The 26,329-nt window shown below is 34.6% G+C and overlaps 1 long non-coding RNA gene across 2 annotated transcripts; it reads right to left on the bottom strand.

Annotated features, from left to right (window-relative positions):
- Nucleotides 1–1,956: 1,956 nt before the first annotated feature.
- On the bottom strand, nucleotides 1,957–13,700 carry LOC145804174 (uncharacterized). 2 transcript variants are annotated; one of them, XR_014345797.1, is made up of 5 exons: nucleotides 13,516–13,700; nucleotides 6,659–6,736; nucleotides 5,256–5,296; nucleotides 4,827–5,020; nucleotides 1,957–4,545 (listed from the first exon to the last, which is right to left on the bottom strand). It is a non-coding gene; the product is annotated as an uncharacterized LOC145804174 (long non-coding RNA). The 2 variants fall into 2 exon arrangements; XR_014345798.1 differs by lacking the exon at nucleotides 5,256–5,296.
- Nucleotides 13,701–26,329: the final 12,629 nt, after the last annotated feature.

The raw sequence follows: 26,329 nt of genomic DNA, 5'->3' as shown, positions 1-26,329 counted from the left end.
AAAAAACTTACAATGAAGCTTTTTAAAAGTTGATTTTTCACAAATGCCTTCCATTCATCCATTCCAATCTTATCAAGTTTGGTGAGGACAATATTACGTGCTAAATGACCTTTACCTGCTGCAGCGAGAGTTCTTACTTTTCTTGATAATTTAGACTTGTAATTGCGCCACAATTTTGCGAACTTTTGCATCACATGTGTCTTGTGGATATCATGTATTTTGTATCTAAGTTGCATTTCATATAACCAGACATTAAATATTACAAGAGGAGGGAAAATAATGAATTGATGTATGAAATTAATTGCATAAACATACTACCTTCACACAAGCCCATAACTTATCCTTAATCTCATCTAGAACTTTAGACCAATAATCTATATTAATTGGCACCATCTCTTGAGCTAAGATCCCTTCTAAGGTTGATAAGTGCACTGATTCTTGTCATATCGGTTGGTTCTTTTCATTAAAATCAATCTCATCATGCTTTTGTTTGCCTTTGTCATGTATCTTTAACTTTGACGGCCCCTTAGTTTTCTTCTTTGGTTATTGACCAGAGTCAACTACTTCATCTGCATTTGGTGATTCAATTTGTCGAGTATTGGAACCTACATCTAAAATTCTAATGGGTCCATCACTTCTATTAGCCTTTGTGGCAGCAACTATAGCTTCTTGCTTTTTTCTATGTCTTTTTGCTGCCTTTTTAGAACTCTTTATGACACATGAAAAAAATAAAAATAAGACAGCCCACTCACAACTTCAACTTTGACACCATTTTCAGTAGCTACCCAATCACATTTAAATAAAGGGACTTGGAATTTACAATAGTCCAACAAAATAATCTCTTTAATAACCCCATAAAAAGAGATTTTCTCACAACTTGTGTGGTATCTCTCTTACTAGCTCGACAAAGAGTTTCTACTTCGATGGAAACACCACTATTTTGTGTAGCCCTCTCAACATTGGTTGTATGAAAGCGATGGCCATTAATGACATAACCCAAGTATGACACAGTTCTTGGGCCAGCTGCAAGCCATTTCAATGTATTCGACACCTCACTACCACAAGAATTGATCTTCTCTTTCAACCATTGGCAAAAAGTATCCATTTGTCTAGAATGTAGTAATGCAGCATCCCTCAATAAACACCTATCAGAATGCTTAAGCTCCTCCGCATGCATCCTAATAAGAAAGTAAAACAGTAAGAACCCACCATTCTTTGAATCGTCAACTACAAAGGAGTATTTAACTTATCATACTTACTCTAGATAAGGTTGGACTTCTGCACTGTTTATCAGCACATATCGATGAGCAATTTGCAACACATCATCTGGTATCGCTATTGATTTTCTCAAAGTAATTGGGCGTCCTTCTAGTATTGTGTCACTTTCAATCTCTATATTACAGATATGTCGAACACCTATTTCAGCTGCTTTCTTCATATACCCACTACAAAATTGTTGGACCTCTTTAGCTAGATAGCATTCTGTTATGCATCCCTCAGGTTTTGCTCTATTATTAACATAACCTTTGAGTATCTTCATGTATCTAAACAACAATAAAATTCAGCTTAACAACTTTTTTAAAAGTTTATTTATGTTAGAGAAAAAACAATGCTTATATTTAAAATATGGTATAGACTCACATTTCATATGGGTACATCCAACGAAACTGCACTGGCCTACATAAGCGAGCTTCTCGCCCTATATGAATTGCTAAGTGTACCATAATATCAAAAAATGATGGAGGGAAGAATCTTTCTAACATACATAATGTCTCGGCAACATCATTTTCAAATTGTTCTATCTTATTCTTATCAATCACCCTTTGATTGAAAAAAGAACACATTTAGAATAGGCATTCCTTGGTCCTTTTGGCAAAAGCCCTCTCAATGCAACTAACAACAATTGTTGAAACGGGACATGACAATCATGTGACTTGAGTCCAACTAACTTGCATTCTTCTAATGAAACACAATTAGCAATAATTGAGCTATAACCATCAGGCAACTTCAAATCTTGTAGCCTAGAACAAAAAATCTTCTTCTCATCTTTTGAAAGTGTATGTGATGCTTGTGGCAAGTAAAAATGGAATCCTTTATCCTCTGCATGCAATTCACTTCTAATTCCCATTTCTGCTAAATCTTGTCGAGCCTTAAGACCATCCTTTGATTTCCCTTTAACATCTAAAAGTGTGCATAAAAAATTTTCACAAACATTTTTCTCAATGTGCATCACATCCAAGTTATGACATAAAAGCAATGCTTACAACATCAACAAAAGATTTATTATTTAAAAAATTACAAGAAAAAGTTTAACTAAGGCTAACGATAGACAAAAGAATATGAATCCTACTTTCCAAGGACTTACATTCCAATATGGTAGATTGAAAAATATGGACTTTTTCTTCCATGGTTGGACACAATCTGACTCTTTTTGGTCATCCTTCTTTTGGGTCTGGGCCCTTTTTCTTTTCCTTTCCTTTATAGTTTTTCCCCAAGTAGTTTTAATGTCCCTTACTGCATCTCACACATCAAATCCACTCAATGGTTTAGGCTTCCCCCCAAGTTCTTGATTTTCATCAAACCAACTTCTTTTCATTCAAAATGGATGATCCAATGATAGAAATCGCCTGTGGCCCATGTACACTGTCTTCTTACTGTGATTCAACCACTGCGAGAATGTGTTAATGCTACATACAGGACATGTAACTTTCCCTTTTGTGGCACATCCAGCTAAGTTCTCATAAGATAGAAAATCATTTATTGTCCATATCAACATAGCCTTCAAATTAAACATAGACTTGCTGGCTGCGTCATAGACCTCCACACCATTATTCCATAATTCTTGTAGGTCTTCTATAAGTGGCTGCAGATACACATCTATGTCATTCCCTGGTTGCCTTGGTCCTGGTATAAGCAATGTCAACATTATATTTTCCTTTGCCATGCATAACCATAGAGAAAGATTATAAGTCACTAACATCACTGGCCAACAACTGTACGTTGAGCTCAAATTTGCAAAGGGATTGAATCCATCTGTTGCAAGACCAAGTCGAAGGTTTCGTGGATTCGATGCAAAAAAGGGCCACTTGTGATCAATTGCATCTCATGCCAATGAATCAACTAGATGTCGCATCTTTCCATCTTGACTTTTGTGAGTGGAATGCCAAGTTAATTGTTCTGTTTTTTCTTGTGACCTGAACATTCTTCTAAATCTTGGAATTATTGGAAAATAACGCAACACCTTCACTGGAACCCCTTTTTTAATCTTCTTAGTTCACTTATCTACTTTCCAACGTGAACAATTGCATTTCGGGCATGCCTCCATATGCTGTAAATCTTTTCTAAATAAACAACAATCATTGACACAAGCATGTATTTTGTCATACCCAAGATCAAATGGCTTAAGCAACTTCTTTGCTGAATATGTAGATTGCACAAGTGCGTTATCTTTTGGTAGCATGTCAGACACTAATCTCAAATTTTCATCAAAACTCTTGTCAGATGCCCCATGCACAGCTTTACTCTCATTATTCAAATTTTCAGGTGAGAAACCTAGAGCAACATCCTTCTCTGGTAGACGATAAGAGAGAGCAATTAGTGACTCCCGAGTCACGTCCTTAGAAACCTCCTTCCCGGGTTCTTCCTTATCCATAAAATGATAGCCCTTGTTCTGCAAAATTATAAAATGACATTACTATTTGAGTCTTGGGAGAAGGTTGAGTTGGAAAAAAAAAAAAAAAAACAATATTTAACAAAAAATAAAATAAAATAAAAACACTCCACTTTCAATCCTATTTACCAAGAATCTAAAACCATTGATTAAGCTTCAGGCAAACCAAATCTCAAGTGACTTAACCTGCATTTAATCGAGGCTTGCACTGCTTATTTCAATCAACTTTTTCCAAAAGGGTTAACAAATTAATCAATTTGAACAGTATTGCAACTTTGCAGGCCAACAATTTGTTTGTATAAAGCGACAATTGTTGAGAACTTAGTGTACTTTGTACAACCTGGATATAAAGGAGTTTCAGCGTACTTTGTACAACCTGGATATAAAGGAGTTTTAGCATCTTCTAATGCTTGTGTGAACTCCCTCTCTCTACTTTCAGTTCTAGGTTGTCAAACATCATCATGTGCATAAACATCTCTAAACAGCCTATATGTCTCCGGAATTTCGACTTTGTCCTGAACTTCTTCATATTCACTTAGTCGTTCCCCATGAAGAACCCATGACGTATATTTAGAACCCATCCCTACCATGACCAAATGCTCGAAAACAATATCACAATGTTGTTATGACAGGTTTCAACAACTTCCACAAGGGCATATGATCATATCAGTATTCCTTGAATTTTCCTTAGCCATGTTGACAAATTTTCTCGCCCCGTCCACATACTCATTCGATACTCTGAAAACTTTAAATTATTATTAATTCCATCCAAACAAAATGAGTAACTTAACATTTGAAAGCATGTTTATGGTTGTGTTTAGAAATAAACCTTGGAAAATGTACCCATGTTTTGTCCATCTTGAACTTCCCACTTGCTAACAAATTACATCCACAAAAACTACTAAAATTAGTTACATGCATTAATGCTCAAAATGATTAGCAAATACACTAAGATGATATTTTAGAGTTTCAAATAATCTAGAATCTAGAATTGTAATCAAATACCATTAAATTTTGGAAATATCAAGTACGTAACAAACAATTGAATATCAATTTTAGTGTTTGATAGGTAACTTAGTAACATACTAGATGACAACTAGATAATTATTCTGTGAAAAAGTTCAACAAACTTTGGTCAAATAAAAAAAAAATATACCCTGTAAACTCGAAATTGCTTGATTCCTTCCTTCTCCTAGATCGAAATAATTGTTTTAGCTCTTTCACAAGGAGGCTTTGACAGCTGGTCAGCAGCACTTTGAAAAAACTGCTACACAGGATGGTACACAGAGCAGAGCAGTGTAGTGTAGCAGCAGTTTAGAAGATGAAATTTCCCATTTTCAACAAGCAAGGCTGCAAAAGCAAAGTATTGAATCACAAAAGAATATTAAGAAAAATAACTTGAAGGCTATTGATTGAGAGACAGTTTGAGTTCAACAAGATCGAGTGCAACAACTGTGTGTGTCTATTTCACTCCCACCACTCATTCTTTTAAAATGCATGCAGTTTTTAGTTCATTTGATTAATATTTAGATTTGATCTAATACTACTACTTTGAAATTAAAGAATTGCTGACTGACCGCATTACCAAAAAAGATGGACACAGTCACTGTTCTGCCTTTGAGCAAACTGTGGGAAGGAAAAAGAAAAAGAAAAGTGATGAGAGTGATAGCAATGCTACAGCAAATCAATCTAGAACCAATGATAAATTTTCTGAATCTACTAAGAACTTCAGGGAGATACTAGCAAATGATTTGCTCACTGATTCAAGTAGAGTTTAAAGAGAAGAAGAAAATAAAAGGAGTTTCTGTTTCTCTTCATCAAACTGAAGATAAATCAGATTTGTTGCCAATGGCCACTGAAGGTAAGAACAATCAGATTTGTTGCCAATGGAACCTTCTTATTTGTTTCTAGAAAGAATTGAAGTTCATGACCATTATATTATATTATAATATAAGATATTGTTGGGTGCAAAGGTGTAATCATTTTCAATGACCATGTTAAATTGTAATATTTTGTAATGATACCAAATCCTGTAAGCCTCAGCTTCGCACTTTTTCAACTAAAATCATGAACCAATTGCCCAAAAACACATGGAGAATTCTCAAATTCGATAGACTGGGTTCACTTTACATTAGACTAAACAAGAAACAATGTGCATTTAATGTTTTCATCTTTGTTACTCTTGGGTTTTTACACTTCAGTTTTTAATTTATAAATTTGTCTTCTATACCATTCATATTGTTGTAAAATAATGCATGGTAAATAATCTTCTACGGAATGACAGAAGTAAGAATAAATTGCTGCTAAAACAATGTCTATAGAAAAACTGAGGGCATGTTTGATTGCCGGATTGGATACCTTGAAATTGTGATCAGGATTAAGGAGGATAAGTAATACCATGGGATTACAGTTTTACTGCTTTCAACACCAATTCAAAAAAAAATCCTTGATTACTCTTTTTACCACTTTGTTGCTTTTGACTCTAGAATCTCTAGCATGGTTTAAGAAAAATACATGTTTGAAATAATCATATCTGTTGTGATGCAACTGCCCGTTAGTAGTCCTAGAATCTGATTCAAAATAATTCATTAATTATTCTTTTCCTAAATCATTCTCTCGTTTTCCTGTATTGTTTATTTGTATTTCTGGGAATACAGATGGAGTTTTCTTAATTTAATCTCCATGTCTTAATTCAAAGGTGACAGACTTTCATCTTTTGGCAGCAATCAATGAGCCTCCACCACTTTTCCTCCAATGAAAGATGATGAAAGTTGTCACTCACTATCTAGACAATAATATACAGTTCATTAGACTTATAGCATGAATTAGATAGATCATTGTCATTAAAAACAATGTACAACTTGAGCGTCAAGATGAGGTTTGTTGTTCAGATATAGAGAAGGGAAAAACAAGTCAAAAGTTATGGGCAGTGGAATATAAGTAACTAATTGTCACATAATATTATATTTTTATGATAAATAAACACACCTCTATTCGCGATACCACCTCATTGGTCACTGAAATAGTATTTCCTCCAAGGGGTTATCCCACAACAGTTACTGCATCCTGCCCATTGAGAAACAAAAAACTCGTTTAAAAAGTTTTCATGTGAGACATGTTTATAGCATTGACACAGAGAATTTGTATATTACAATAGTAAATATTAAGTTTATTTCTCATCTGCAAGATTCCACAAAATTCTGTGATATGGGCAAACGGAAATTCCATGGAACAAAGCCACTAACAAATCAATAAGCACCACAAACAAGAATAAGAACTAAAACCAAATTGAACACATAAGAAAGATTCAGTGTGACCAAGGAATCTAGCAAGCCAAAGGCACTAAAACCAAATTTAGTGTTTTCTTCAAGCATGTACCATATTTACTTTTTTATTTTCGTCATTTTGCTTTATGCTAAAATTTTGAACTAAAAATATAAATATCCAAAGGCAAAGCAATTAGGCACCTACATTATACATGTAGTGGCAGTCAAGGTCTTCCAGTATAATGACAATTAGAAAAACAGATTGATCTATCAATTTTTAGTTGTTCTACAAAAACATTGTAAGAGACATTTTAGATTTTGTAAAAGCAAATGCCAAATATTTCATCAATGTACTTAGTCAAAATGGATATCATGTAGGACAAGAACAATCAGATTTGTTGCCAATGGCCACTGAAGATAAATCCAAAGATTTAGCATCTTCAAAAAGCAGCAATAAAACTGATTCTGAGGCAAAAGGTAAATCTAAAGATAAAAAGAAGAAGAAAAAGCAAAGTACAGATTCTCTCGTTGAAAATATGGAGCAATGTAACTCTACCTTGGAGGATATGCATAATATTTCATTGGAGGAGAAAAAGGTTGGATCAAAAGATAAGAAGAGAAAGAAAGAGGGTTCAATTCTAAAACAGTGTCTGATGGGGTTCCCGAAGTGCCTAACAAAGATGACCCAATAAAAAATGAGTCAAGAAAGGAATCTGTTCAGGCTTTTGAGCATGCAACTGACAAGGAAAAACACAGCAGATACACAAAAACACCACAGCAGAGGTAGCACAAAACCAATAACAGCAGATATACCAACACAGCTTCAGAGGAGACAGCAGAGGTATTACCAACAGATACACAGAACCAAAAATAGCAGAAAACCAACAGATATACCAAGAACCAAAAACAACAGATATACCAACACAGCTTCAGAGGAGACAGCAGAGGTGTTACCAACAGATACACAGATACACAGATCTAACAGCATAAAAACAGATACACAAACCCCATCCACCAAGTAAGTGATACCCAGTTCAGATCCCACCAAGTAACCAAAACAACCCAGGTCACCTTAATGCCACCCAAAACACCAAACCATAACAGCAGACCCTACTCACCAAGTGTGGCAAGCCAGGTACCAAACCAAACAAGCAGTCCTCAAATTACAGCAGACCATACTCACCATATTTATTTTGTTTTGGTTAACTATAATTATATTGCTTGATAAGATATAAAATGGAGGTAGTCTTGTATTTTTAGTTATATCAAGAAATATGTGAAAATTTTCTTATGCCGCATTATATGATCACTGGTCGGTAAGGCATTATAGAGGAAACGAATCAATAATTTAAAGAAATGAACATGGAGGCCGAATCTTGTAGCATGAGCCATCTATATGCGTGCAAGAATCTTGAGGACATGAGGCTTTTGTCCCATACATGGATGATTTATTAATTCATGAGTCAAGTTTGCAAGCAGTGCCTCGATTCATATTCCTTTGATCTTGTACTAGTCAATCTCAAAGGTGAAGTCCTTTTGTTAATGTAAATTGTGTAAATGTAAATTACCACTACCACTCACTCCACCTACCACCTCCACTACCACCCACTCCACCTACCACCTCCACTACCACCTACACCTACTACCATCTTCTCTTCTATATATAGGAGTTGTAACACATCAACAAATCAATCAATCAATAATACATAAATTCTTACATGGTATCAGAGCAAGGTTAACACCTTAGTACTTCCGCTTCACCGGCGGGCGGCAACCTCGCCTTGGCCACCCGCTGGACCTCTACACATACCTTCTTTATACCTTCGTTGGCATCATCCCTTCCGACCCTCTGCATCCTCTTCTTACATTCCTCTTGCTTGTCTCCCTCCAGCTTGGGTGTCAACAACTTGATGTACTTCTTTATATATGCAACGAACAACTTCTTATCAAAAGGAGGTTGCTCCTGGAGCCTGAATGTGTCAACAATATCAACTACTCTGACGGTTTGATCAATGGGGAAGAACATGCACTGATCTCTCTCTCTCAGCTCTCTCTGGGACCAACCAACCACCTTGGATCAATCTCTCTCTTTCGGCACCTCACAGACCATAGCAGAACACACGGCAAACCCAGCCACCTCTCTCACTCACTCCATGTACATACCATACACAGCAGCAGCCCAGCATAACCAACACAGTCACCCTCATCTTCACCACCACCTTCGGCAGACGTGTTAGCACCAATGTCTACACACCTTCGCGGATTTCATCTTCGGATCTGCGGTCTCTCCTTCGCTCGCCGTCGGTTGCATCGCCACCTTCGCGGCTTTCATCTTCGGATCTACGCTGAAGATTTGAAGATCTCTCTCTTCGATGAGAATCATCCATAGATTTCAAGCTCTTCAATTAACCCAGTTCCCTCGTTCACTGTCCCATACACCCACATTCTTGTTTTTTTAATCAACCCACTATCTCTCTCTCTCTGGTCCCTTTTTAATCAGACCTATACACATGGTCCCTTTTTTTTTTAATCAACCCACCGCCCAACCTTCTTTCTCTTTTATCTATATATATATATATATATATCTAATTCATTTTATCATCCTCATCATGTACCTTTTTTTTTATTTTTTTTTTATTTTTTAAACCAATCTTCCTCTCTGCACCCACTCATCCAAACCTCTTTAATATATTCCACCGCCTGCACATCCTCCCCTCATAAATATTCTCTGTTTTCTTTCTCTATTTTATTGTATTCTTCTTTTTTTATTCAAAACAAAAAAAAAAAAAAAAGCAGCAGACGAAGAAGAACTGCTACCACACTCATTTTATTCATGTTGGGGCTCACCCCGATCACCATTTTACAACAACACACACAAAAAAAAAAAAAAAAAAAAAAAAACAAACAAACAAACAAACAAACAAACAAACCAAAACAAAACACCCACACCCACAGTGGGATTTTTCTTCTCTACTCTACTGCAGGTCTCTTCTTTTTGCCTCCGTCCTGGGCGACTCTTGCCGGTGTTGCCTCCGTGTTTCCCACTCCACTGGGCACGATCACTCCACCATGCTCCTCCACTGCAACATATGGCGGCCCTCCAAATCGGAACATCACGGTGGCCTTCCGCTTCAGCTCCTTGTTTTCTGCCCTTAGCACGCTTATCTCTGCTCGCGCATCCTTATACATGCGTTGGAGCAGAGCCAGCTGGGAGTTTAACTGCTGCACCTCATTTGCCCTACTCTGCAGCCGGTTCGACAAGTTTGTCACCGCAGTCATGGTTTCCACACATGACTTCAATGTATACTGATTGGCTTCCACATCCGACTGCACTGCCATTCTTTGCTCTACAGACCGCATCGGAAAGTTCAACGGAGCAAACCCTGGGGCGCCTGGTTGAGGTTCAGGGGCCACCGCACCCGTTATCTCTCTTGTTGACTCATTGAGGTCGGGAAAGAGAGTGAGCAGACCACGGGACGACGAAGTCATTTTCTGGGCAACAGAGTGTTACAGAGTCTCTCTCTCAGAAACGGCAGAATTTTTTCGGAGGATTTCGCAGGTTTTTTGCCTCTGCCTTGGCCTCAGGCTCCGTCTTGGTTAAATAGCCGAGGCAGCCACGCGCATCGCGCGCCTCTTGACGCCCGACAAACTGGCACGCCTTTTCATGGCACATCTTTTGATAAAGTGGGCACGCCTTTTGAGGGCACGACTTTTGAGGGCTCGATATATATCTACATGTATATTTTTTGGGCAGCCTATCTACACACTCATACAGTGTCTTCTACACCGGTCAGCTTTATCAATCCCTTTGTTTCACCCTCAAATAGGTTTCTCTCTTCACACCTATTTGAGTTTGAGGGGGGGTTATACACAGTATCATGTATAAGTCACTCATGGCGCACTCCCTAAGTCGCCCCCTTGGTACACCACCACAACCTTATACATCGGTCCGACATGACCCCGTAAACTGTCTTCTACAACGGTCCGACATGACCTCGTAAACTGTCCTGCTACAACGGTCCGACATGACCCCGTAAACTGTCTTCTACATCGGTCTGACACGACCACACAGTGTCTGCTACAACGGTCCGACATGACCCCATAAACTGTCCCGACATTGATTCTGGTCAGCTGCTACATCGGTCCGACATGACCCCGTAAACTGTCTTCTACAACGGTCCGACATGACCCCGTAAACTGTCTTGCTACACCGGTCCAACATGACCCCATAAACTGTCTGCTACATCGGTCTGACACGACCACACACTGTCTGCTACAACGGTCCGACATGACCCCATAAACTGTCTGCTACATCGGTCTGACACGACCATACCGTGTCTCCTATCCTGTTTTATTTTTCAGTTTATTTTTCTGTTTTGTGACTCTCTCCAAACTCAAGTTGGCTAGTGCCTATCCTCCTTGAGTTTGAGGGGGGCTGTTAATGTAAATTGTGTAAATGTAAATTACCACTACCACTCACTCCACCTACCACCTACCACCTCCACTACCACCCACTCCACCTACCACCTCCACTACCACCTACACCTACTACCATCTTCTCTTCTATATATAGGAGTTGTAACACATCAACAAATCAATCAATCAATAATACATAAATTCTTACACCTTTTATTCCTTAAAATATAGCTGAACAAAAATTTGTAGAATATTGTAATTTGTAACAATATGGATATATATTTGCACACATCAGAATCCTTTTTGGTTTGTTTAACCAGGTGTAGCACTTATTTTAGGAGATGCTTTTTTCTTTCAATGACTGGTGTGTTAGGTGCTAGTGGACAGGGCAGTAAAGGTAGTGTAATTGGTTGTCTCTGTTTATTTTTTCAAATTATAAGTTAGTCTCTGACCATATTTATCAATTTTGTGTTGGGTGTCGAGAGTTAATTATTTTTTGGTAATTTCTAGATTTGCTTGTCATGGGCTGGAAGTCATGGATTTTGAGTACCATTACGAGTCTCAATTATGTTTCAGGGTCATTACATATGGTCTCATTGAGCCTAAAATAGTCCTGGTAGATAAAAGGTCAAAATTCTTATTTACTAGCCCTAGTCCTATTAGTATTAAGATAATTTGAGAAGCTTATGTAAAGTCTATTATTATTTTATTCATTGGAGTTGGTTTATGAGAATTGAGATCATGTTTTGGTTGAAGCCCAATAAATTCTTCTTCTTCCATAAAAATCAGCCAAGTCACTTTTCACAAGCTAAAGTTCACAACCCCAAAACCACCCTATTTTCCAAAATGCTATCTCTTGAGCCTTAATGAACCTTCATCTTTTCCCTTCCCTTATGGACTTCAAATTAACACCAAAAACTAATAGATAGTTAGTTGTCAATAAATTGGTAATTAATTTTGAAAATTCAGAAGTTAACTACAAAGAAAAATCAAGATTAAAACTACACTACAACATTGTTTTCCCACTCTTTTAAAACTAAGCTACAACTTTTGGAAACCAAATTCACCACAATGCAAACTGTAGGCACAAATTGAATGTCCTTGGCTTTCAAGTCAGCCTAGGATTCTTTAGTTCAATGTTTAGTTTCTTTCTTGATCCTTTTTTTTTTTTTTTTTTTACCTTTCCTGCATTTTCCCATGTATTTAATTTTGATGATGCAATCTTTGTTAGTGTCATCATTTATCCAGTGTCTCCACTCCTTTGTAATGGTGTCTTGTTTTTTAGGATTAGAAAATGTGCCCCCAATATTCTTGTTAACTGCCTCCTACAATTTGAAAATTTTTTGTGAAATGTTTGATGGATGCTTTTTTTTTAAAGACAGTGAATGCATTTCAAAGGGTAAAAATTGATAAGGTGGAATTTGCAAATGAGAGGCTCCAAAATAATTCTTACTGGGCCAAGGTGATTTTTTTTTCTTGTTATTTATTTATTTATTTTTTGATTTTTTGAAATGCCATTCTGGAAGTTTTCTTCGCCTGTGTTTGGCAAGGGCTTTTTCAGGCTTTTTTGGCTATTTTAGCCACAAAAAACAAAATAGGCTATTTTAGCCATAACAAACAAAACATCACATCCAACCTATAATCATTACATTCTTCTCTCACAAAAAAAGTCAAAAAAGCCAAAAAAATCAAAAAGTCCTTCCCAAACCAAGCTTTTTAGCCCAGGCTAAAATAACCAAAAAAGCCAAAAAGCCAAAAAGCCAACCCTCTTCCCAAACGGAGGCTTCATGTCCTATGTCATTAGCAGTTAATCTCCATTTTTAACTTTCTACAGGACAGTGCGAAGGTTGGATATGGTGCCAAAGCACAGGAAATTCTTGGGCAGGTTAAAGGAAGGTATGTCTTTGAACTTCATCATGTATTCACAAATTAATACTGAATGATTGTTTATCTTTTATGCTATGTTTTAATACTGAATGACTTTTAATACCGAAATACACATCAAACTCAATAAACAGCAATCCACAAAAAAAAAAAAAAAAAAAAAAAAAAAAAAAAAAAAAATCAAAATCAAAATCAAAACCCAAAAAAAAAAAAAAAAGGTGCAAAAGGCAGAGAACAAAAACCCCAAAAAATGATGGCAATAAAGAGAGATGATATTACCTGAATGAAAGATGAAACAAAAACCCCAAAAATGTAGATAGATATAGCAGGTGTGTGTGTGTATGTATGTATAGAGAGAAGAGAAGAGAAAAATAGAGAACAAAAAAACAGAGAAGATTAGAGAGGAGAAGAGAGGAGGGGGATATAAATATATATATACCGAGAGAGAGAGAGAGAGAGAGAGAGAGAGAGAGAGACAGAGAGACGAGACAAGGGTTTTAGGAAGAAGGAAGAGAAGAGAGGGTGCCTTAGAGCATCTCTAATGCAACTTCTATATCTTCAAATATAGAGGATTTGTCGCTTTAATCCATCCTTTAAATCTATTTTTATTTGGGAGGAGAATGAATTGTTCTTTCAAATATGAAGAGAAGATGAAAAATAGAAGATGTCTTTCAAAGTACTATTCATTTTATATTTTTTATTATATTATAAATAATTTTTAATATGTAAATTTAATTTTTATAAAATTGACATTATTAAAAAATGTGAAATCATATCTTTAAAATGAGTATAATATTAAATATATTTTACAAAAATTTTAAAATTAAATATTTGTTAATGAACAAAAATTACTTTTTGATAAAGGGAGGCTGAAGAGTTTTGAAGATTTATAATTGGAGTTTAAATAAATAGTAACATATTCTATATTTACTTTTTGAATAAAAAAAATTATTTTCATCCTCTTAGTGAGAGGATTGGGTTAGAAATGCTCTTACTGGCATGTGGCTTTGAAGAACCTCTAACCGATTCAAAATTGATTCAATTGAACAGATGGAATCAGAAATTGAAGCCAAGTCCAAGTCGAAGCATATTACAAATTGATTCAATGGAAAGCGTGATTGCTTTGTTGAGGAAAGAAGTGGACTGCGTCAATGGACTGCCATGCGTCTCGGTCTCCACCGATTCAATTGATTGAAGACCAAGTGTTTGAAGAACCTTTCCCGTTCACCTATGTCTCCCTCTCTTCTTAGAAACTGTTTTTTCTTTTTTTTCTTTTTTTTTTTTGTTTTGAACTGTATCAGTTTATTTGATAATAAAAAAATAAATTAAAAATATTTTTTTTTTGGATAAGTGACGCCACAATGTTAGGTTTTGACGTCAGAAATATTTTGGGCATGCTGTTCACAACACACATGGTAAGCCATAAAAAGTGACTTATTTTTAACAACGGGCATATGTGCGTCCTATATAACTCATATATTAACGGCATGTCATATGCATGTCGTAAAAAATTTTATTATTTACGACTAAAATTGCAAGTCGTAAAAAAATTATCATTTTTACCATTAACGACCTGCACAATAGACACGCCGTGGTTAGTATATTATTTACGACATGCAAAAAAAGCAAGTCGTAAAAGTGAGAAATTACGACTTGCATTCATTGTATGTTGTTGATGTGGTGCTGTAAAAAGTCAATTTTGTTGTATTACAAAGTGTGATTGTGTGTGTTCATATACAGAATAAATGTAAATCATAGATTGATTATTCTAACTAAATTTTGAGTAAAAAATCTGAATTTATAATCTTCTGATAACAAAACTAATTTATTGTGAGAGTTTATTTGGTGGTTGCAGAGTAATGCTTCACAATATCTCATGACAAAAGTAATAATAAGTCTCATTATTTTAATTAATAAGAATTAAATCAGAGCACCAAATGATTAGCCTAAGATCACCAAAATCAAATAATTTTTTTGAATAATACTATTTAAACCATACTTTTGTCCCATTATACTCTACATTTTCTTTTTTCTTTTTTTAATGACAATCTCACCCTCATCCAAAATTACCAAAAAAGACTTAAAATTTATCAACCCATCCATCTCTTCACCACCATCTCCACAGGCCACCACCACCACCATCGTCGACGCCATCTCCCAAATCCTTTTCCCCTTCTCGCTATTTCAAATCACCTTGTGTTCTTTCCCTTTTTGTTTTTCTTTTACCTTTTCTTTCCCTTCTACCACTGAAAAATTCTAGATTAGAAAATAAAACTATAGATCTATCTCACACAGATCATTTGAGTAAGGGGTTGCGAAGTGGAGCGACTGCCAGGTGAGTTCATGAAATGGAACGACTACAAAGTGGGTTTCACAGGGGTTGAAAGGTTGTAGTAGTGGTGGCCGCAACTATAGGGGCTTGTGACATGATGGCATGTGGCAGTGGAAGGTTGCACAGTGGTGGTCAGAAATGGTAGTGACTGTAACAGTTAGATTTGGAAGTTAGTATTTGAAAGGCGTTAGAGATTAGGGATTAGTGTATATAATGGAGTGTGTAAAGAGAAAATGCCTTGTTTGGTTTATCGCTTGAGAGATAATTTTTGAAAAAAAATTTAAAATTTTGTTTGGTTAAAAATTTTTTAAATAAAAAATTTTAAATCATCTTTCTCTCTATTACATATCAATTAATTATTTTTTCTCACATTTTACATATTAATTAATCATTTTTTCTCTCACACATATCTGTTTAACTACAAATAAATAAAAAAATTAATCATCTCAAACTCTAAAATTTCAAAACTATTTTCAAAACATACAATTAAATAAATTTTTAAATTTTATAAATTCTTTTTATTTAAACTTGTTTTACAAATTCAAACCAAATATAGCCAAAATATTTTATTTAAAATTTTTAGAGAAGTGCAATTTGAAAAAGAATATAATGAAATAAACTATCAAATTTTAAAATATGATTTATCTCTTGTAATTTTAAAAATTACATTTCGTCCCTTGAAATTTATACATTCATAATATAAATGACTCATTTTATCTATAAATCATCAAATCAATTAATAGCTTTTAATAATGATAGAAATTTATTTTAATTAATAATTCAGATAATTTTACTATTATAAAAGAGAACCATTAGGAATTTTATTTTTTCAGTTAATTTTGTTAAATAAAATTTTTTGACAATGAGGTATTTATAATTTTTCAAACCATCGGGAGCAATCTATATTTTAAGCAAATTTTAAGGAGTGTATTTGTAATTTACCTTTAAAAAATTATGGGCAAATTACAAATACATCCCATGAAGTTTGTTTAAAATATGAATTGTTTCATGTGATTCTAGCAATTACAAATGTCACATTGTCAAAAAAAAATTATTTAACAGAAATAAAAAATAAAATTCTTAACTACTCTCTTATGTAACAATAAAATTATCAGAATTGTTAATTGAAACATATTTTTGATATCATTAAAAATATTAATTAATTTAATAATTTGTTAATCAAAGAATTATTTGTTATGCAAATAAAATTTTACAAGGGCAGGATACAATTTATAAAATCACAAAATGTAAATAGTATTTTAAGCCAACGTCAACAGTGTATTTGTTATTTGCTCAAAAATTATTGATGGTTAATAATTTAATAGGCTATTAAACTTTACAATAAATTTGGCGTTTGAATGTTATCATTTATTTTATAATTATTTAATTGTAAGGAGATTATTGTTTCATCACCTCAAGTTCAATTTTGGACAGCTGATGTTGGTTCCAGCTTTAAAAAAAAAAATTAAAAAAAGGGACAAAATAATGAAACAACATGTAGGGGATTTAAAATGAACAATAATAATAATATCACTTAAGCCTCCGTTTGGGAAGTGGGTTGGCTTTTTGGCTTTTTGGCTTTTTTGGCTATTTTAGCCTGGGCTAAAAAGCTTGGTTTGGGAAGGGCTTTTTGGCTTTTTGGCTTTTTTGACTTTTTTTGTGAGAGAAGAGTGTAATGATTATGGGTTGGATGTGATATTTTGTTTGTTATGGCTAAAATAGCCTATTTTGTTTTTTGTGGCTAAAATAGCCAAAAAAGTCCAACCAACTTCTTCCCAAACGGTGCCTAGAGAGGTAAAGTTATAGTTATGCTAATAGGTCAATAACCTGAGGAGGTTTGAGAGTGAATACTCAGGTGAGGGTGGAGCAAGTGATTCATGAAAAGAATGTGGCAGTGCAACTGGACAGCATATCCTCCCAAATCCTAAGAAGTTCTCCCTTGACCTTGGGAAATGGATCATATTTATAAGTTTTTCTTTGGTGCCAAAATATACCAAGTGGCCAAATAGTGCAGTGACACGTGTTGCTGGATATTCTGTCTTGAACCACTAGGCTTTGGTAAACACTGTCCCTTGACATGTACAATCTGTTTGTCACAAAAGCTTAGCAAGTGCCATTGCATTATCTGTTTGGCACGAGCCTCAGCATATACCTTTTTGGTACAAACCTCAACAAGTGTCATTGTTGCTATGGCACCTGCCTTCTCAGTTCAGTTTTCCAAGACATGCATTCTCAGGACTCATGAGTTGCTATCAGCCATACTTGTGTCTATCTCAGCAATTCTTCCACCCTTAGCCACTTAACCATAAACTTTTCAACTTTCCAAGACGCGGGCCACAGCAAAGGCTATGCCTCATACCAAGTTCAAGGGGGCTTCCTTGGTCCTGTCTGTGCAACCAAGGCAGGTACTTGAGCTGGGTAAATGCGAAGGGAGTTCCTTGCTTTCGAGTTACCATGCTTCCATCTTTGCAGGGTCACCGTGGTATATATTAACACTTCTGGCACTTACTATCGGCTCTAACCAGTAAGCGTTGGAGCCTGCTATTTGCGCCAAGCTATATGTGCTTCGAGCTTGCTATCAACCCTAGGATGCTAATGCCTTGGGGCCTTTTATAAACGTCAACCATCTATACATTACTTTGCACAGAAGCGATCTTCCTCAATGACTACTATTACCTTGGAAAATTGCACCTTAAAAGAGTTGTGAAGGTTGGAGTTGCCTCAACTCCCTTCCCCTTAGTAAATGTCAAAGGCAGCGCCATCACAAAATGGCGGCACTAAGGTGAAGTTTGCCTCAAGAACTAGGTTGCAATAAGTAGTGTAGGAAAATATTTTTGAAAAAATCAATTTAATGCAAATAACTAATAAAATAAAACACAAGAAATTTCTTGCAGAAATTTTATAAATTTAATGTAGATTGTAACCGATGCCAGTATTTGAACACTGTGTCTTTAAGACAGAATTTCACACTCGTCTATGGTGTTTGTGATTAATGGACATCCTGCCTCTAGGATACAACAATCACCCTACACAGAAATTACACAATTTTCTGTGTATATAGTAAACCAATTTATGTTATGCACTCTCTCTTTTATACTTGACTATGACATATATATGAATTTTAACACTTCCTTAACAAATGAATGACATGGGAATGGTATTTATAGAAGTGATTGAGACCATTCTAAAGGGTCATCACTCTTGAGGCACACCATTTCACACTACAAAAAAAAAAAGTCTTTAGTGACAAACTCATTTTGTCTCCAAACATCAAATTTTCGTCACCAAAGTGATCTGCAATGAAATAATTTTGTCACCACGGTTGTCGCGTAGACATTGTCGCAAAAAGTACCTGGTGACAAAAAATAGTTGTCGCATATTTTTCATTTTTGGCAACGAAATTTTTCATATCTAAATGTTGCATTTTTTGTCCTCTATAATATCAATTTTGTCACTAAAATTAGATAATATTTTATTTTAATTATTTTGGCGACGAAATATTTCGTCACCAAATAGGTTTTAGTGATGAAATTTATCCTCACCAATGATATAGATTAAGGTGACAAAATAATTTGTCACCAAAATGAGTACAAAAGAAAATTCTTCAATGACAAAAAATATTTTGTCGCCAAATATTTCAATTTAGCGACGAAATATTTAGCAAATGTGACGAAATTATTTGTTTGGTACTATATCATTAGTGACAAAATTATTCCTAATGTTGTTTGAAAACAAATAGCGACGTTTTTTTTTCGTCACTAATAATAATTAAAAAAAATTAAATAGGGGTAATATTTTCAATTTTAAAATTTTCTTTTCACTAAAAATTCCCTGTGCATTTCAATAACCTGTTCAATAAAATATCTATTACAAATCAATACAAAAATCTGTTCATTTTCATAAGCACCACAGTCGAATTTCAACACAATATCCACAAAAATACAATATCAACTGCATGCGGATTACCAAACACGTCTCCTAATATTCACAAAAAAACATGTCTACTAATAGCTACAAAAATATAATATCAAGTGCAAACATGTCCTGTAATACCCACAAAAATATAAAATTTACAAAGTAACCAAAATACATGTAAGGTAATATGAACAAAAACACAAAATAAAGCTAGGTTCTGCTCTCCAAATTACCAAACATGTCCACATCTAATCTCGAATCTGTAACAAAACAAAACACAAAAAAAAAAAGAATGCAAGTTAGACAATGATTATCTTATTAAACAAATATACAATTTAACATGTATTTTTCAACTTAGTTTTCAAATCGGGAGTCCCGTGCTAGTTCCGTAAGTTTTCACAACTTACATTGATCCCTCCCAAGGTGTTTGAGGTGTTCCTCGGGCCTTCCCGTGCTTGTTACACAATTTTGGCCCCCAATGGCCTATTTTCAAGCTTAAGTGTTAGAAAAATGCATTTTTCGACTTAGTTTTCAAACCGGAAGTCCCGTGCTAGTTCCGTAAGTTTGCATAATTATAATGGCTCCTTCCGAGGTGTTTGAGGTGTTCTTTGGGCCTTCTCGTGGTTGTTTAACGATTTTGACCCCCGATGGCCTATTTTCAAGCTTAGGTGTTGGAAAAGTGCATTTTTTGATTTAGTTTTCAAACCGGAAGTCCTGTGCTAGTTCCGTAAGTTTTCAAAACTTATATTGGCCCCTTCCGAGGTATTTAAGGTGTTCCTCGGGCTTTCTCGTGGCTGTTACACGATTTTGGCCCCTGATGGCCCATTTTCAAGCTTAAGTGTTAGAAAATTGTATTTTTTGACTTAGTTTTCAAACCGAGAGTCCCGTGCGTAAGTTTTCACAACTTACGTTGGTCCCTCCCGAGGTGTTTGAGGTGTTCCCTAGGCCTTCTTGTGGTGAAGGCATCGTAAGCTAGTGCACCATTTGCCCATAACTCATTCAACTCATCCACCAATGGTCGCATGTAAACGTCAATATCAATCCCTGGTTGCGATTCTCCAAGAATAAGTAATGACATCAAACAAAATGGATCCTTCATAACCAACCAAGGTGGCAAGTTATATGGAATGAGTATGACGAACTACAAACTGTAAGAGTTTTTCATGTCCCAAAAGGGTTAAACCCATCAACGGCCAACCTTAGCCTCACATTTCGAGGCTCCAAGGCAAACTCGGGATGTTGTGCATCGAATTCCTTCCACTCATCACTATCAACGAGATGCCTCAATATCTCGTCGTCCACTCGTTTGTCTTTGTACCATCTCATGTCCTCAGCCCTCTTCTTTGACATGCACAATCTTTTCAACCTTGGTATCAAAGAAAAGTACGGCAATACTTTATAGGGGATCTTCTTACCCCTTCCACGATTGATCTTGTATCTAGATGTCTTACAAGTCGGACATTTATCTGGTGTTGCATTCTCCTTCCAAAATAATACACAATCATTTATGCAAGCATCAATGAGCTCCCAAGTCACGTAGTATTTTCTTAGCCTCATAAGTTGACTTTGGAACCAAATTTTCTTTCGATAAAAGTCTACTTAAAAACTCTAGCATCATGTCAACTGACTTATTGCTTCAATGATTTGTTACCTTCATATTCAGCACCTCGATCACAAACTTCAACAAAGTATAATTTGTACAATTTAGGAACACCTCACGCTTGGCATCAGTCAACAACTGATCAACAGTTCTCACTACCTCTCATTGGGTTGTATCAGTCGATTCCCCTCTTATTTGATCTTCCACTAAGGCTTCAATACCACCTAAAATTTTATCACCAATAAGTCACATCTCATCATCATGGTAAGCCTCGTTTGAAAAACGGGGTTCTCCATACAGGTGCCATATAGTATAAGGTTGCATAATCCCATATTGGAGCAAATAAATTTTCACATTTTGAAGATTTTGTGTATAAACATTCACACACTTTATACACGGGTACAAAATATTACCATTTTGGTCTGAACCCCCATTGCAAATTGAAGAAATAACTTGACCCCATCATTATATGGTTTACTCATCCTTTCATCAGCCGTCCTACCTAGGGCAATCCAACTTTTATCCATGTCTGATCACAAATGAAAGATTAGGAAGAATATTGTATAATGTAGACTTGTGTATTTATGAACTAATTAAATTGAAAAATTCAATAAGAGCTTCACCAAATATATGTCCAGATTTTTAACGAAGATTCTTATACAAGTTCTAAGGTTATATACAAGCAAGGAATAAAAACTAACAAAAATGGTCATTAATAATTTTAACACATCTTTACCAAGAAAGATCATTAAAAATCTTACATAAAATTATATAAAAAGTATTCGTTGAAAAGTATCGGACACATATTCCCTCCCCTAAACTCAATTGACCAAACATAGATAAAGCAAGAAATAAGATATTTATCAAATAATAGATAAACGAAAACCCCCACATGTCTAAGAATTTCTGTAAAATCCCTTTCATTAGGAGATGTAAAAGAATTTCTTTACATGAGCCTCCCAACACATGCCAGAGTTATTAAATAGCCTATAAGGTCATCTTTGTTACCAAGGTCATAATATCCACATGGCAAGAATGCAAATAACAGGAACATGAGTTTCTTTCTAGCAATTCAATTTATGAACTAGTGAATTGCATGTCCGAATTTAATTTAGCATAGTTCAAACCAAACACAACTGCTTTCTGATAACTCGTAAGTATAGGTATTGATTATTTTCATAGTAAACAATCAGTTGAATTCTAAAATTTTCACACAAAAAATTCTACAACTTTTTAACATTTTAAAAACAAAACTAATTTCAACATCTTCCTTCTTATGAACCTTAAAATCTTTCTTCTAGCTCATTAAACTTTAACCCTACTAACACTTTTCCCAATCCACCACAAAACCAATTGTAGGCTGCTTGAGTTTCCAAACACAGTCCTATACCAATTCACTTTTTATTTCTTATTGAAAGGGTACAATCCTAGTGGCAGATGAAGCAAAACAAAAACAAAACAAAATTTACATAACTTTAATTGGTAACAATGGTAAGGTGATAGTACGTTAGCAATGGCACCAGCCAGCAAGTATAACTTGCTACATAGAACTAATAACTTCAAGAAGTACCAGCAGCAGGAACAACAAATGTAACACCAACTTAGCAACAGTAGTTGTGCAATCAAGTGAGGAGGTCACAGGCAGCGAAGCATCCAACAAATTAGGGTTCAAATTGGGCAAAGAAAAGAATTTTAATAGAGATTTATATTTACTGTTTGGTTTGTGGCTGTTATCACTTTTGAAGAAACACATGGGTTGTTTGTACTAATAGTTGCAATTTATATACTAGAGAAAGAGAAGTTTTAACAGATTTTGGTTGAGTTAGATTTTAGTTGACTTTATCATATCGCTCAAGTAGTTATTATACCTTTAGTTTTCAAAGAGTGGTTTCAGATCTTTAAGCTTATACAGAAGTGACAAATGCTTGAGATTTGTTGGGCAGTGATGGTGGCCAAGAGAAACAGACCTTGTTTCGGAGTAATTGGACAATTCTATGTAACAAATTTCTTCAATTTTTTTTTTAATTTAACATTCCTTCAAATATAGATGAAATGTAACAATTTTTTTATAAATGATTCCAATAACCTAAAAGGTGAGAATGAAATAATTGAGCCCTAACCATACATGCAAGCTGCAGTTAAAGGCTATGAAAATGAGAGATGAGAATGGGGATAGCGAGATAGAGAAGAGGGGAGACGGAGGTCGAAAAATCAAGAAGAGGGGAGAGAGAGCTCGGAAAAGTGAAAAGAGGGCATGGGAGAGAGAGTGAGACGAAAACAGAGAGAGGGAGAGATACATGTTGTAGCAGCGCCGGCCGGTGACGTGCGGGTTAGCCGATGCGACGAAAATGGACGGACGGACGGTGTGACGGATATGGATGGGTGAGGGAGTGATAAAGAGAGATATAGAAAGTAAAATAGATGCATCTAATAAACAGAGAGATATCAATCTTTAATCCTTTTTTTTTTATTGATTTTAAGCATTTGGTGACAAAATTCGGTTTTTCTCTTCAAAAATAATGCATTTGGAGATGAAATTATTTCCTCTTTAAAATTTTTTACAATGGTGACAAAAAATTTCTTCTCCAAAATGGCTCCAAATCTTCCGCCAAATTTTCCAAGGGCGGGAAATTGATTTGTGATGAAAAATAAAATTTAGAAACGAATAAAATTTTGTCACCTACTGTTTTATTCGGTTTTAAGCATTTGGTGACGAAATTTGGTTTTCGTCTCTGAAAATAGTCCAGTTGGAGACAAAATCTTGTTTTCATCACTAAAACATGTATATTTAGAGACGAAATATTTTTTCATCATACGTTTTTATCACCATAGACCTTTTTTGTTGTAGTGTCATATGAAGAGACACCATGAAGGGTTACACATTTTTATTTAAATAGAGTCAATTCTTATTTACTTCTAAAATTTTCCAACAATCCCCATATGAATGAAATTGACGACACAAAAGCAAATGAAATGTAGACATTGAGTACAAGATGGAAAATTCTGCATTAAAATAGGTAGCTTTTGGTCTTGAACTTTCCTTAGTCAAAGACTATCAGACTTACTAGCTAATTAGTGGACGTGATACTTTGAACTATTCAACCGTTTATGTAAGCCAAGACAATAGAATTCACAAAAATATTTTTGAACACTACTTGATTCTTTCAGTTGTGCCCATTTTGGCCTTGGCCAATTCCTGATTTCATGAATGCTCTAGAGAATTTAGCCTCATTTAATTCTCATAGAAATGGTCCCTTCACACTCATATAGGTGATTCTTATTTTGAGCCTCTTAACAACTCCTCTTAAAAGATATCTCTCTAGGTTTTTTTAAGATATAAGTAATCATTAAAAGAATAGCTTACCCTAAATCCCTTACATACAACACAAGTTGCAGATACAACTCTCATCATAAGAATGAATAGAAGATAGACTCCTTTAGTGATTTCTGATGAGTCATCCATAGTTTGGTTGTCCCTTTGAACCTAGATCTTAGGATCTCTAGTCAGTTAAATTGGGTTGCCATTATGGCGACTCAAAATTCATAGGCTTTAATCACATTCCCCTCAATGAACTTTCTCTCGTTTGCTCTCTGGTCAAACTTTTTGTTTAGCAGTTGCTATTTTTCTCTTTGACCTTCTTTATTATACATTATTGAATAGTTAATGGATCCACTGTATTGTCATCAAACAATACTCACATCTGAAATCATGATTAACAGACAATTCTGCTTCTCTTTCTCCTCCACATTTGTGATAACACATAAATTAGTACAAATAACATGACTCATATACAAACAAGTGTTACTGTCACAAAAATATTTGTGATAAAAGAAAATTGACTTATCTCTTCTAATTCAAGAGATAAACTCCCGCATTAATATCATGGTCAAACAAATTATAGTACACAAGTAAAATAACGAATGATGACAACTTATGTCACAAAATTCAAAGTTACTTTAAAAATAACTTTCAATTGATTATTAACAAAATAATAATCAACACAAAAAATTCCTCAATCAACTTCCAAGTAAATAAAATGATGCCACTATTTGAACCATCATGTTTAAACTTCTCAGGTGTTAATGATTGTTTTGATATTGCAAGAATACGACTACTACAATCAAACAAAAAGTTATTTACACTTAAAATATAATTTTTCACATAACACTCCAAAAGAGATCCATTGATGATATCATCATCACAATCACAAATTAATTAAAAATTGTCACAAGCTTTTAAATAAAAACTAACACATCACACAATATTTCTTAAAAATCCATGGTAACATGATGTCATAAAACCCATTTCAAATTAACCAAAGTTAATACCCTCATGTAAATGACATTAATAATATGATAAACAATTACTAATAATGTCAACAAAACTATTTATCATTTATAATAATATGAAATTACTTTTGACCATAAATAACATGAGTTGATATTTATACATAAATAAGTCTCATGAACAAATTAATATAAACAAATTTATCACGTATCATACCACATACTTGGTGTTAATTCTAAAAAAAAAAAAATTGTCTAAATTCAATCAAATCGATATGTACAGAAACACAGAAATTAAAATTGATCACGATACACATAAAACCCGAAATCTATTAAATAAAAATATTTATGAAACATTTTAACCATAACAAGATGTCAAAATTAAATAATAATTTGGCATCAAAGTACTGTATATGCTTGATATCTTTGTGAATGGTGATTGACTTTCTAAGAATATCCACTAATCAATATAAAGATACACTACTACTAAATTAATTCACACCACAAAAGCGTGCTAAGATACTGTTGTTTCAATTATGAACCATGCTAAACTAATTCACACCGCAAAAATCTAAATAGTTGTGTTCAATTCAAAAGGCATATCAATGAAGAAGAGATAGTTTAACTTTCTTACGATACAAAACAAGTTAATCATATTTTTTGCAAATGAGCAGCAGTGAATAAGAATTCATATCACAAAAAATAAACTAATTCTATTATCCATAGAATAACCTATAAATTGAAACAGAAAATAGGGCATGACTGAAACAGTGCACAGTAAAAATCAAAATCAAAATTTTTGGTTTAAACATGAGACTAAATTTCTCTATATAATTAATTCTATACATTTAAAATACAGAGACTATGCAGAATAAATTTTGAATAAAACACTTTGAATCAAAAAATACAAAAGAACAATATATCTTTCACTTGAAAACGATATGCAAAAAATTAATTTT

The sequence above is a fragment of the Camellia sinensis genome, chromosome 12 (genome assembly GCF_055761805.1).
Source record: "Camellia sinensis isolate YWXY chromosome 12, ASM5576180v1, whole genome shotgun sequence".
Taxonomy (NCBI): Eukaryota; Viridiplantae; Streptophyta; class Magnoliopsida; order Ericales; family Theaceae; genus Camellia; species Camellia sinensis.
The sequence above is the reverse complement of the archived record's forward strand: the minus strand, read 5'-3'. Positions and strand labels throughout refer to the sequence as shown.